This window comes from Cryptomeria japonica, chromosome 9 (assembly GCF_030272615.1).
Source record: "Cryptomeria japonica chromosome 9, Sugi_1.0, whole genome shotgun sequence".
NCBI lineage: Eukaryota > Viridiplantae > Streptophyta > Pinopsida > Cupressales > Cupressaceae > Cryptomeria > Cryptomeria japonica.
In genome coordinates, this window is record NC_081413.1 from 721,693,649 (window position 1) to 721,704,722 (window position 11,074).

An 11,074-nucleotide genomic window follows, 5' to 3' on the forward strand; every position below is an offset into this window, starting at 1 on the left:
TGGAATTTGTGTGTGAAGTCTTCAATAAATATTGCAAGTGGAGGTGGACATTGAAATTCCACTCCAGAAGGGATTTCTATTGCCAGATATATAATAATATAAAAGATGGATATGGTGCTGATTTCTAGGATATTGATTACCATTAGAGAATTCTTGTGGACTATCTTGTCAATTATCTCACTATGCTCAATTTTATGTAAGCTTAATATTTAACTTCTAATTGTATAAGTATTGGATCATGTATACAAATGGGATCTTTGGAATGAGATATGGAAATTTGTCATAGGATAAGGAAAGATGAATTTTATCAAATGTTGTAGTTGTCACTGCCCTAATCAATTGTTTCCCTTACAAATCCACATCCCGCTTTGGTGAATTTTGGGCCAACAGTTGTGAAACCGCATTGCTTAGAGAGGAAGTGTTAGATAATTGGTAATAAATCCACGATTGCTTCTACCCCTCTCGGTTTGCTTGGTCCTAGTGATAATGCTCTAGCATAACTTTCAGATGTAGTCATGTATACAAACCGTGGAAGCACACACAAGAAACGTCAACTATTTGACATAATGCCTCAGAAATTTGTTCTCATGGAATGACCTGATCACGAGACATGCAAAATGTAGAAGCATAGAAAATGCACCTTAACTATTTGACAAAATGCCTCAAAGTGTACTTTCATAATGGGACTCCTTGATTTCAGCATATTAACAAAATGGATCTATCAAAAAGGCTTAAAAAATTTAGCTATGTGATTTCCCATGCATTTGGAGAAAGACAAAATTGTGTCTTAGATTATTCAAGAAGTATACACATTATTTAATAATATTGGGTACCATAGAAGTTTTATTCTAAACTATACACTTAGTTCTAGACCTTTGTAAGGTTCTTTCATAGCGAGCCAACTACCTAATGGATGGAGCACCATAGCTACTACCTTACAAAGAGATTTTTAAGGGCCCTACCAAGTGGCAAAAAAAGAAAGATAATGGTTCCTTTTGCTTATGTATATTATAAGGAAAAAGGGCTTATACTATCTATTAACACCTTTTATCTTAAAAGGTATTTGATGGTATTGAATTGTAAAACATGAATAATATATTTTTTTGTGTTTCTTAAGTAGCATTCATGTGTAAAGATAGAGATAACAGATAATTATTTATAGAATGTATTTTGAGATATATATGCAATATATTATTCACTATAAGTAGGTCCACATTATATTTGTGATCGTGTGATCTTATAACTATTTTGGTGATGTTTCGAATTGGACATTCCATTCGTATCACTTCCAAGTCTTGAAATCTCTAACTTTAAGGGCAAAATTTTCAACTTCATTTGTACCTTGTTCGTTCCATGTTCCATTCATACTATTTCTAAGTCTTGAACAAAAAAATTTTCACCTTCATTCGTACCTTAATCAAATCGGCATTTCAAGGTTCTCATTTGCACAAACTTAAACTTGCTAAGAAAACACTTGCCAAGATTAATCTTTTGACCAAACTCATGCCTTAGTCTATTTTTCATCACAAAATCCGAATTTGACCTATGCTATGATACTTCAAAATTTTTCTATTCTTGAAAGAAATTTTGATCTCTTTTCTCATTTTGACCTATGTCAATCCAAAACCCTAATTCATACTTTTTCAAACCCTAAGACTTTTTCTTGCAAATTGACAACTTTTAACAACATTACCCACCTTAGCAAGGTTGGAAACACAACTTCAATCTTGACTTGACAAGACATATTCACCTCTCATAGGCAACGGCTAACAACTACTAAACTTACCAAGCTAAGATGACCAAACTAAACACCTATCCCTAAGCAAAAAGTGGGGGTCCCTATTTGCAATGGGGCAATGTGTGAAAAGGTCACAAAACCATCCTTTATTCATTATTCTTGCTAAGCCCATTCATTGTTTCTGCTACTAACTAATTTAGAGATGTCCTAGGCCTTCCATGCCTAGACCACACAATAATTGGTTTTAGAAATGAGGATAAATAGTCTCCCCTCCTTGAAATTGTTTTCCCATAAGAAACTTCACATCATGATTCATACTGGGATATGAAATAAGTCTGCGATTATAAAGCACTACCCTAGAATGTTGGCATAGATCACTATCTATTGTGATGGTTGTGAAAATATGAATTATCTTCATAGAATCCCTCACAATTAGCTCCCATAAAAATATTAGCAGTTCGATAACCACTTGTTCATCAATGGATATCATCATTGTGGGAAGAAAATGGGAACAATGTCTATTTTGTATAAGGGGTATGGATATTAATATAGTTGAAGTGTCACCCCTTCTTTCAACCAAACTTAAACATTCCACCCTGGGTTGTTGATCAAAAGATGAGATCCAATTTATCGTTCTACCCTGAATTGCAATCTCTCGCAATTTTTTTTGTTGAGTGGTTAGTGATAGCATTACTAGGGTTTGTCCCACTATTCCAATCCCGTCTCAACACTTCATTGGTACGATATGCACCGAGGTCCCAAATTCTATGTTTGTATTCAATCTCATCATAACATTTATGAAGTGATTCTTTATTCAACTCGAAGAGTGGGTTTTCATAAACCTTATTCTCATCAACTTGAATCAAGGGATTATTAGCAAGTTGAAACTTATCCTTGTTCCCAAATGAAACCTATCTTTCTCCCAACCTTCATTATTTGATTTCTCTAGACAAAATTTTGAATCATAGAGCTCATCTATGTTATTTGATTCCTTAATTTCATTATTTCGTTCGTTGTCCTCTTGTTCGTTAAAGTGTTTAGTTACTAACCTTGATTTTCTACTTGTGGGATCTTATGGAATTATATCAACTTATCCTCTTCTCGTTATGTAAATCTAGAGCCTTACAATTTTTTTTTACCAATCTATTAAAACTCACTTCCTTTGGTGATCATCCTTTAAAGCCTTCAATGCTATTGGTTGACTTTCATGACTAGGCAAGTGTACATGCAAAATTCCTAATGTAATATTGAAATCACAATTCATCTCTTGTTCATCCAAGTGTCGATGTCTTTGCTTGAGAAGATATCATCTTGGCATGTTAAGATTTATCATTCTAACATTCACATAGTCACAGAGTTTTTTCCACATCTTCAACATTGTCCATTAGTTTCGTTGGTTCCTTGCTTGCCATTGCTTCGTAAAAAATATTTCTCATATTCTCGTCTCTATCCTTCAATGTAACATTTCTTTGTTTATTTTCCTCTGATTAGAACTATTATTCTTCTAATCCACAACCATTGACTTGTTAGTGGATACCATGTGTTCTTTATGAGGCACAAGAGAATCATGAACAACCTTCTAATTTCTAAGCAACTTCAAATAATTTGATTTATGATCACTAGATAAGTTATCCTTAATGCATGACTCTTGAGATGGAGTAAGAGAAATATCGTAATCATCTTGACTCATTTCGTTGGTGATTGAAGAAGCATATGAAGGTATAACTGTCTCCCGATTTTTAGAGATGTTGGAGACCATTTCCTTGTTTTAAATCTCTTGAAATGCTAGCATGAGATCATGGGTAGTTGTAAGATCTCTATTAGCACAACCTTCAATTTTGGCTTTTGGAAAGGTGATTTGCCTATTTTTTAGTCCTTCTTTGGTGTGTACTCTTCTTCCTCTTCCTTCATTCTTCTCCTTAGTTCAACACTTAACTCACCCCATTTGGCTAAATTCCTATCACTCTTTTGGAGATTTTGTTTTAGTTTTTCTACAAGCTCTTGAATTGTATTCATCTTGAAACAATTTTGAAGTCTCCCTAACAGGCTGCCAAGTTTATTAGCTCTGATGCTACTTGTAATGTCCCCTTTTAGGAACAATGAAATATATCCACTAAATTGCAATATATTTAACAAATGAACAATTAAAAATGAATGATAAGGTATTGGATAATTAAGAATGATTACAAATTTCTTGAATTTCTAATATGAAGTCTAATTTGTATGCACAAGAAGATGATAGCGATCTTAATGCATCTCTGATTGTTGTTCTTGATTTATTGTCCTTATAACCAAGCATCAAGTTGTGTATGATTCTGCCTATATAAAATAAATTATAGGCCTTGAAACTTGAATGCTTTTCATGATTGATATCCTTTTAATTATGTGATTTTGTTATGAAGCCTTGCCCTATTTATGTACTTGAAACATATGCCTCCATGTTATAAAATGCTACTCTACTAGAGCCATCCAAATCTAGAAATTAACAAGCAACAAAGTCTTCCAATAAATCCATGTTCACAATATTTATTAATGCTTTATATCTCTTTCCAAGAGATATGATTTCTCTTGAAAAACACAATATTTCATAGCATATATATTAGGGTGTGAAGATTTGGGTTACTTATTTTATTAATTCGTAGCAGATTGCTAGGGCAGCCAAGTGAAGGTCTTGTTGCCGCTATTTTACAAGGTCACTGATGCATGTTAAAAAGTACTAGACTAGCAGAAACAATGCCCATGATTATCACTGGAACTTAGGATTAAAATTAAATATGATTTTTAATCAAGGTATAGCATATTGCATGATACAATAGAAAAAGTTTTGGCAAAATGATCTTGAGACATAAGGATCAAAGAAACATTCTTGTGAACATAATATAGTAAATTTTACAAATATATAAATCTATATTATTATCAGTATTCTTATATGTTACAGTTGAATCAACAACCTATGGTTCTTGGGATCTTATAGTCAAAACTTACACTAGTTTGTTGATAGCATCTCATATTCACACAAATTGAAGCATGTTCAAAATAATCTACAAATCATAAGTATAACTAATGAAGCAGCCAGACTTTGGGTAAATATTGAGAAACTTACTTAATCATGGCAATGAAAGACATCAAACCATTGGCAAGATCACTATATGAAGTAGGCAACAAGCTTAACACTCAATTACAATCAAGAGATGATATCTTGAACATATTTAAATTAGTAGAAGAATATTTAACCCACATTGAAGAGTCATCCTTCAAAGTGTTGGACATAGCTCTATGTAGTGCCCCTCCCTGACTCATCCCTTATGAGAAGGTGTGATATACACTTTTAGTTTTCTGCTCTGATAGTCTCTTTGACATTAGTGGATTCATTTATGATTTATGTGGATGAAGCTATGTCTTGGACTAATATATTGATCAGGCTTATGAACTCACTACTCATGTATGAATTTTATTACTTATGAGGTTGTGATGGCATCTTGATTATGCTAACCCTATTCCATAATTATGATGATGATTGAGTTGATCTTATGATGATTGTGACTATATTGTAGTGTCTTTGTGATAAGGACGATATCTATGGCATTGCTATTCTCTATCACTTTCCTGATCATTTATGATGTATATGTATCGTACATATGTTGTATTATGTTTTAGTGGATGCAGGATTGCAGGTACCAGACATCGACTCCACTTGGTCTCACAAGTCTGAGCGTGTCTTATCCCAATGGCAAGTTATCGAAGATGTTATGTGTTTATGGTGCAGGAGCACCTAGCTTATAACCATTTTGTTGATGCACTTTCTAGATTTTGGTGTGTTAGCCCTTATTTTGGATTATATTTGTGAATAATGGACTACTCAGAGGTCCACATGTGTGTTGGATATGCATTTGAGGGATGATTGTCAATTAGGTTATTTGTTTGCTCAAATTTGGTCTATGAGCCCTTGTAAGCCTAAAATGGCATAAATTTGCATTTTGATGTAAAATGTCTTGTAAAGCCTTATTTGGCATTTAGGCATGTCATTTTAATGTTAGGGAGTCATCCTAGGAGGTTTAGGATGAGTAGAAATGCATAAAATGTAAAAATGCACATTTGAGCAAACATTGTCATTGTTGCTCGACAACATTTTGCAACTTTTGAGCAACTTTTGCATTTTTTAGCACATCGGTGGTTAGGCAACTAATGAAGAGTTGGTTAGGATCCATATGTCATATAAAATTCCCTAAGAATGATTGTACATGGGTTGGCAAAAGCCTTGAGCAAGTTTGAATAGATTGTGAAGACATTTTCTAGATTTTACCTTGTAATTTTCTCATCTTTTGAGTAGCAATCCGTACCAAATGGATTGACCTTGCTACTGTTCTTTCATGAATGTTTGGTGTATGACATTTTAGTTCTCAGAAGGTGTTTGTAATTGTTTTTAGTGTAGGTTTGAAGTGTGTTGTTAAATTTGCATTGCTCTCAGCTTGAGCAAGGGTTTAAGAGCCCAGTTATGGTTCCAGCTTGAAATCCCTTGAATTTTGCTCAATAAACCTTGGGACTTGAGTTATGGAACCCTTGTATAGTATAAATATGTTTTGTATTGTCTTGGAAATTATTGAGAAGAAACTTTCCATCATTTCCTAGGCGAGCTCAGTCATAGCCCAATTAAGAAACTAATTGAAATGTTGCATATGCTTGTAGGGATGACCAGTTGTGAAGGTGCCAAGTGTTTGGAATGAGAAAGTAATGTGTGGTAGAGTCTATGTGAAAAGGTAGAGGTGTGACAGAGTAGAGGAAACAACAAACCCATTGGAGAAGACTGCTAAGTCCCAAACCCTCTATAAATGCCATTTTTGGGTTTCGTAACATTACGGACAAACTTGACTATCCCACCTAGTGGATCCAAAAGTTCATCCAAAAGGGTACTCAGATCACCAAAGATGTTGGAAGGTTCTTTGACTGATTTTTGAATAATTTCCCAAAAACCAAAAAAGTAGGGAACGATGAAGAAATGATGGAAAACCAATTGAAGAACCAGTTGAATGGCATGGAAACACCTTTATAACACCATGCTTGAAGCAACTATTGAGCACAACTTGATAGGGAACACTTCAAGAGAGTCTGAATGTTTTGGTTTGTTAAATGACAAGTGAGAAGTGAAAGGAGCCCACTAAAATATCACCCAACTACGTATTGAGCAAGGTGAAACTCTCTTTGAGAACCCCTCCCCATCAGTTTCCCTCTCATACTTTAGGCTTAAGTTGATAACTTGTCAGTAAGTGTCTTTGCTTGAGTTGTTGATCTGTGTCATGTGGTATGTTGTTCAAACCTATGTCAGGTTGCCTTGTGAGTTTGTGATTATTTATTAATTAATAATTAATCGATTTATATATTTTATTTAGTATTAAATTAAATTAATGGATGACATTAATATTTGATATTAACGTGTGAATTATTATTATTAGAGATTTATTATTTGCTGATGTTTATTTCATGAATTTGTATTTAATTGATGATTTTATATTATTATTATTATTTTATGGTCTAATGTTTAACTGAATGTTTATTATTTGATCTTTTGATTTTTTGGATTATTATTTATTTATTTATTAATTATTGGTTGAGTATTTATGCCTATTTGTACATTCATTTATTTATTTGTTATATTTTATATGTACATGTGGGAGATATTTATAGTATTGAGTTTAAATTATATTGGCTAGAGCATTTATATGTATCTGTACATTTAATTATTGATTGATTTATTTATTGTTTAATTACTAGTTGAAGCATTTATGCTTGTCCATACATTTACTTATTTATTACCCATTTTGTTTATTTATTTATTTATCTTTTTTATTGTTTATTTATTTATGAATTTATTGTTGTGGTATTTATCGTTTATCTAATTATTTATTGTTTTGATTATTTATTTATTTATTTGTTATTACTTATGTACCTACCCCTTGTTATGATTGGCTCTCTTGAGAGTTGTGATTGTGAGGATATTATTATATAATTGTTTGTTTATTTATTTATGTTATTTGTGGTTTTATATTTAATAGGAGCATTTATTTATATTGCCTTTGATTTATTATTATTATTATTAGTTATTATATTACATTCTCTTGTTACTAATTGAGTAATGTAATATTATGTTTATACCTACCCTATTATTTTATTGGTTGAGATTTGGGGGTAAGTAAATAATATTATTTTATAACCTTACCTCAATTTTTGGAAGGGGGTTGGTATAGAATATAATTTATTGGAATATTTTTATTGGCGGGGATTCTTCTATCGATGTTGAATGAGAATTTATTTATTTGTTTTTTGAGCATTTGTTGTGGGGAGCTTCTAGATGGATTTTTCTATGACTTTGGAGAATTTTGAATGTTGCTGGAGTTTTTTATATTTGTTTTGATTTGGAGCTTGGTTGGATTAGAAGCTTGGATTGGACTGTTGAAGATTTTGGTTTTGCTCTTCATCCAATTTCTCTTGCCATCACTCTATTTTCTAGGTTGGAGCTATGCCTTTACTCTTGCATTTTGATTTTAAAAGTATTTGTTTATTCCATGTTTGTATAAAGATTGGCTGTGGGAGATTGGGAAGTGTAATTGAAGAAAGGATAATAATATTAATATATAAATATACTAAGGTTGGAAAAAAATAAATATTTGTATGCTTTTTACTTATTGTGCTGAGTGTTGTCGTGAAAGTTCAATTCTGCATTTGATGTGTTTGTAGTTCTTGTTTTTTCTCCCCTATGGACTTCTTGAGTCCTTGTTTCCCATTGAATTTATGTATGAGACCCTCTCTCTCTACCTTATTCGGTCACATGGTGATGTCACTTGATTCTTGGCAATATCTATGTATGACTGTGTATGTGTGATGTCGGGAAATGAAGTTTAAATGCTCTTGTGAGGTCTTGTTGCTCCAATTATGGCTTGGTTTATCTTTATCTTGGTCTTACACACCTTATGGGAGTGTTATGTACCTCATTTGTGAGCCTATATGCAATTTTGAGTGGATTCGTAACTTTATACCTCCGTTTTTCATCATTTTTACACTTTGTCTTGGATGTGTTATTGTGCATCTCATATGCACTAAAGTTTTCTTTGTATGCACTAGAGAATGTCTCATATGCACTAATCTATACCCCATATGTGGTAATCTGGTCCTTGCATGCACTAAATTGTCATGCTTTGTTGGTTTACCAGTTTTGGTTAATGTGGTTACTTTTTCGGATTTGGGGGTTGTACCAGAGGCTTTTTTGTGAATATCTTGAGTTTATTTGAGATGATTTTGGTCCAGCAATGATATTTATTTATTTTTTTTGGCTCTAGCAAGAGGGATAATGCCTTGTCATTGAGGATTGTGTATATATGTTAATTGTATCCAACAGGAAGGATAATGCTTTGTTGTTGAAGTTGATTTTATATGAGCTCCAGTGGGATGGATGTGACCCACTGTTGAGGATTGTATTTTCTTATTAATGGGTAAGATGGTGTATACCTTACTCTTGTTTATTGTTGTGCTTTTGATGATTGAGGTGCTTGATGTTCATGTTGACTTCATGGTCCTTGTTATGCTTTAGATTTGTATAAGTGTGATGTTGTTATTGTTGGATCTTATGTTGAGCCTCCTTGTGATGTTGTTATGTTTATATGTTTCACCCTAAGGTTATGGTCCATGGTTGGGAGAGTGGTCTCTTGCATGTGTAGGACCGAGGTCATGAGCAATAGGCTTCTAAGAGGTTTCTTGTAAGGATGTTTAGGGTCTAGACCTATCATGGAACCACATGAAGAGTTTATGATTAATTGATTAGTGAGTTTGATAATTAGGAATTCCCATAATGACGATAATGAATTTGAGTTGTATGCCCCAATGGCAGGTCCCAGGGAAGTGGTTTTGGGATTTATGGTTGAGAAGACCGTTGGAGCGATGAATCGATCTCCCTTGTTTGGCTCCAAGTTTGAGGCGGATTCCACATGAGGATAGCATGTGATGACACTCTTCCCTACATGTGTCCATTATCCTTATGCACTTTGATGATTATGCCTCTAGTAGTTTATTAATTTATGATTATCCTTGTGATGTGATGTGATTCATTGTTATGATTGTTGTCTTTTTGGATGTCATGTTGGGTCCCTTGGTTGTTAGGTGTCAGCCTAGGTATTGAGTGAGTTGCAATCCCATGTCATCTCCTAGCACGGGGGGTGGTCCCTATTTGGTTGCACATGGTGGGGTGGTCTGATGTCTTCTTCCATTGGGAAGTTCTTCATTAGATTCTTGCATGCGTGGATATGGATTTTATATTATCTCACATGGATGGATCTTTGGAGCATAATTCAAGTAATTGGAATTGCTATCATGCACTTTTGTATCTTGAGAAAGATGTAATAGTAAAGAAAACTATGTAATTAGTATCTTGTGAGCACATGTATTAAGACTTGTAGTAGGTTGATTTCGGAATGAGATGCATTGGATAAGATTGTTGTAAATGGATATTTAACGTGTATGTAATTCTAAAATAGAAAGGAATTAAATGATTGAGTGATACAAATGGATTATCTTGTGTATATCTTGTGTATGCCAGTGGATACATATTAATCATTGTGTACACCTAGATTTGAAAGCTATTAATCCTTAATGTTAGAATGGGTAGTTTTAGATTTGTATGGATTCTATGATTCTTCATTATGTAGAGTTGTTTTCTATGTGTTGAAATAGTCTAATGTATCATGATGACATTGTAAATGTAAACGAGATTGTATACACTTATGCCTATTATGCATTAGGATATGAAGTAGTAGTTGAGATTATGGTGTTGTGAAGATGTGAGATGTTGTGATAAATGTTAATGTGTAAAAGATAGAGATTTGGATTCTATATTGGATTAGAAAATGATGATTAGCTCATATGTGTTCTTGTAGTGTATGAGTTCATGAGTTAGTCTTGTATATATATATGGGATTCTATTTGGAAGAAGTTTTATACTTGTTCTAATCCTTGAACATGTATGTGAGTAGAACCTTGATGATATAAGATGTGTTTCTTAAGGAATGATCTAGTCCTATCATGGAAGATGATCAATTAGATTCATATTGTGATGGATGGTTAAAGTTGAGGAAATTAGGAACATTTGGTTTGGTGTTTAAAATGAATCCAAGAATTAATGGGTTATGATAGGTATGCATTGAAAATAAATGATTCTCATGTTAGGAAGAAAGTACTGAGAAGAACTTAAATGAAATGAGTGTTAATGGTTTTATGTTATGGATGTGTTTATGTGTTATTGATAGTAAGTAGTGATGTTGAAGTACCCTAGGGAATGAATGATTAGATGAA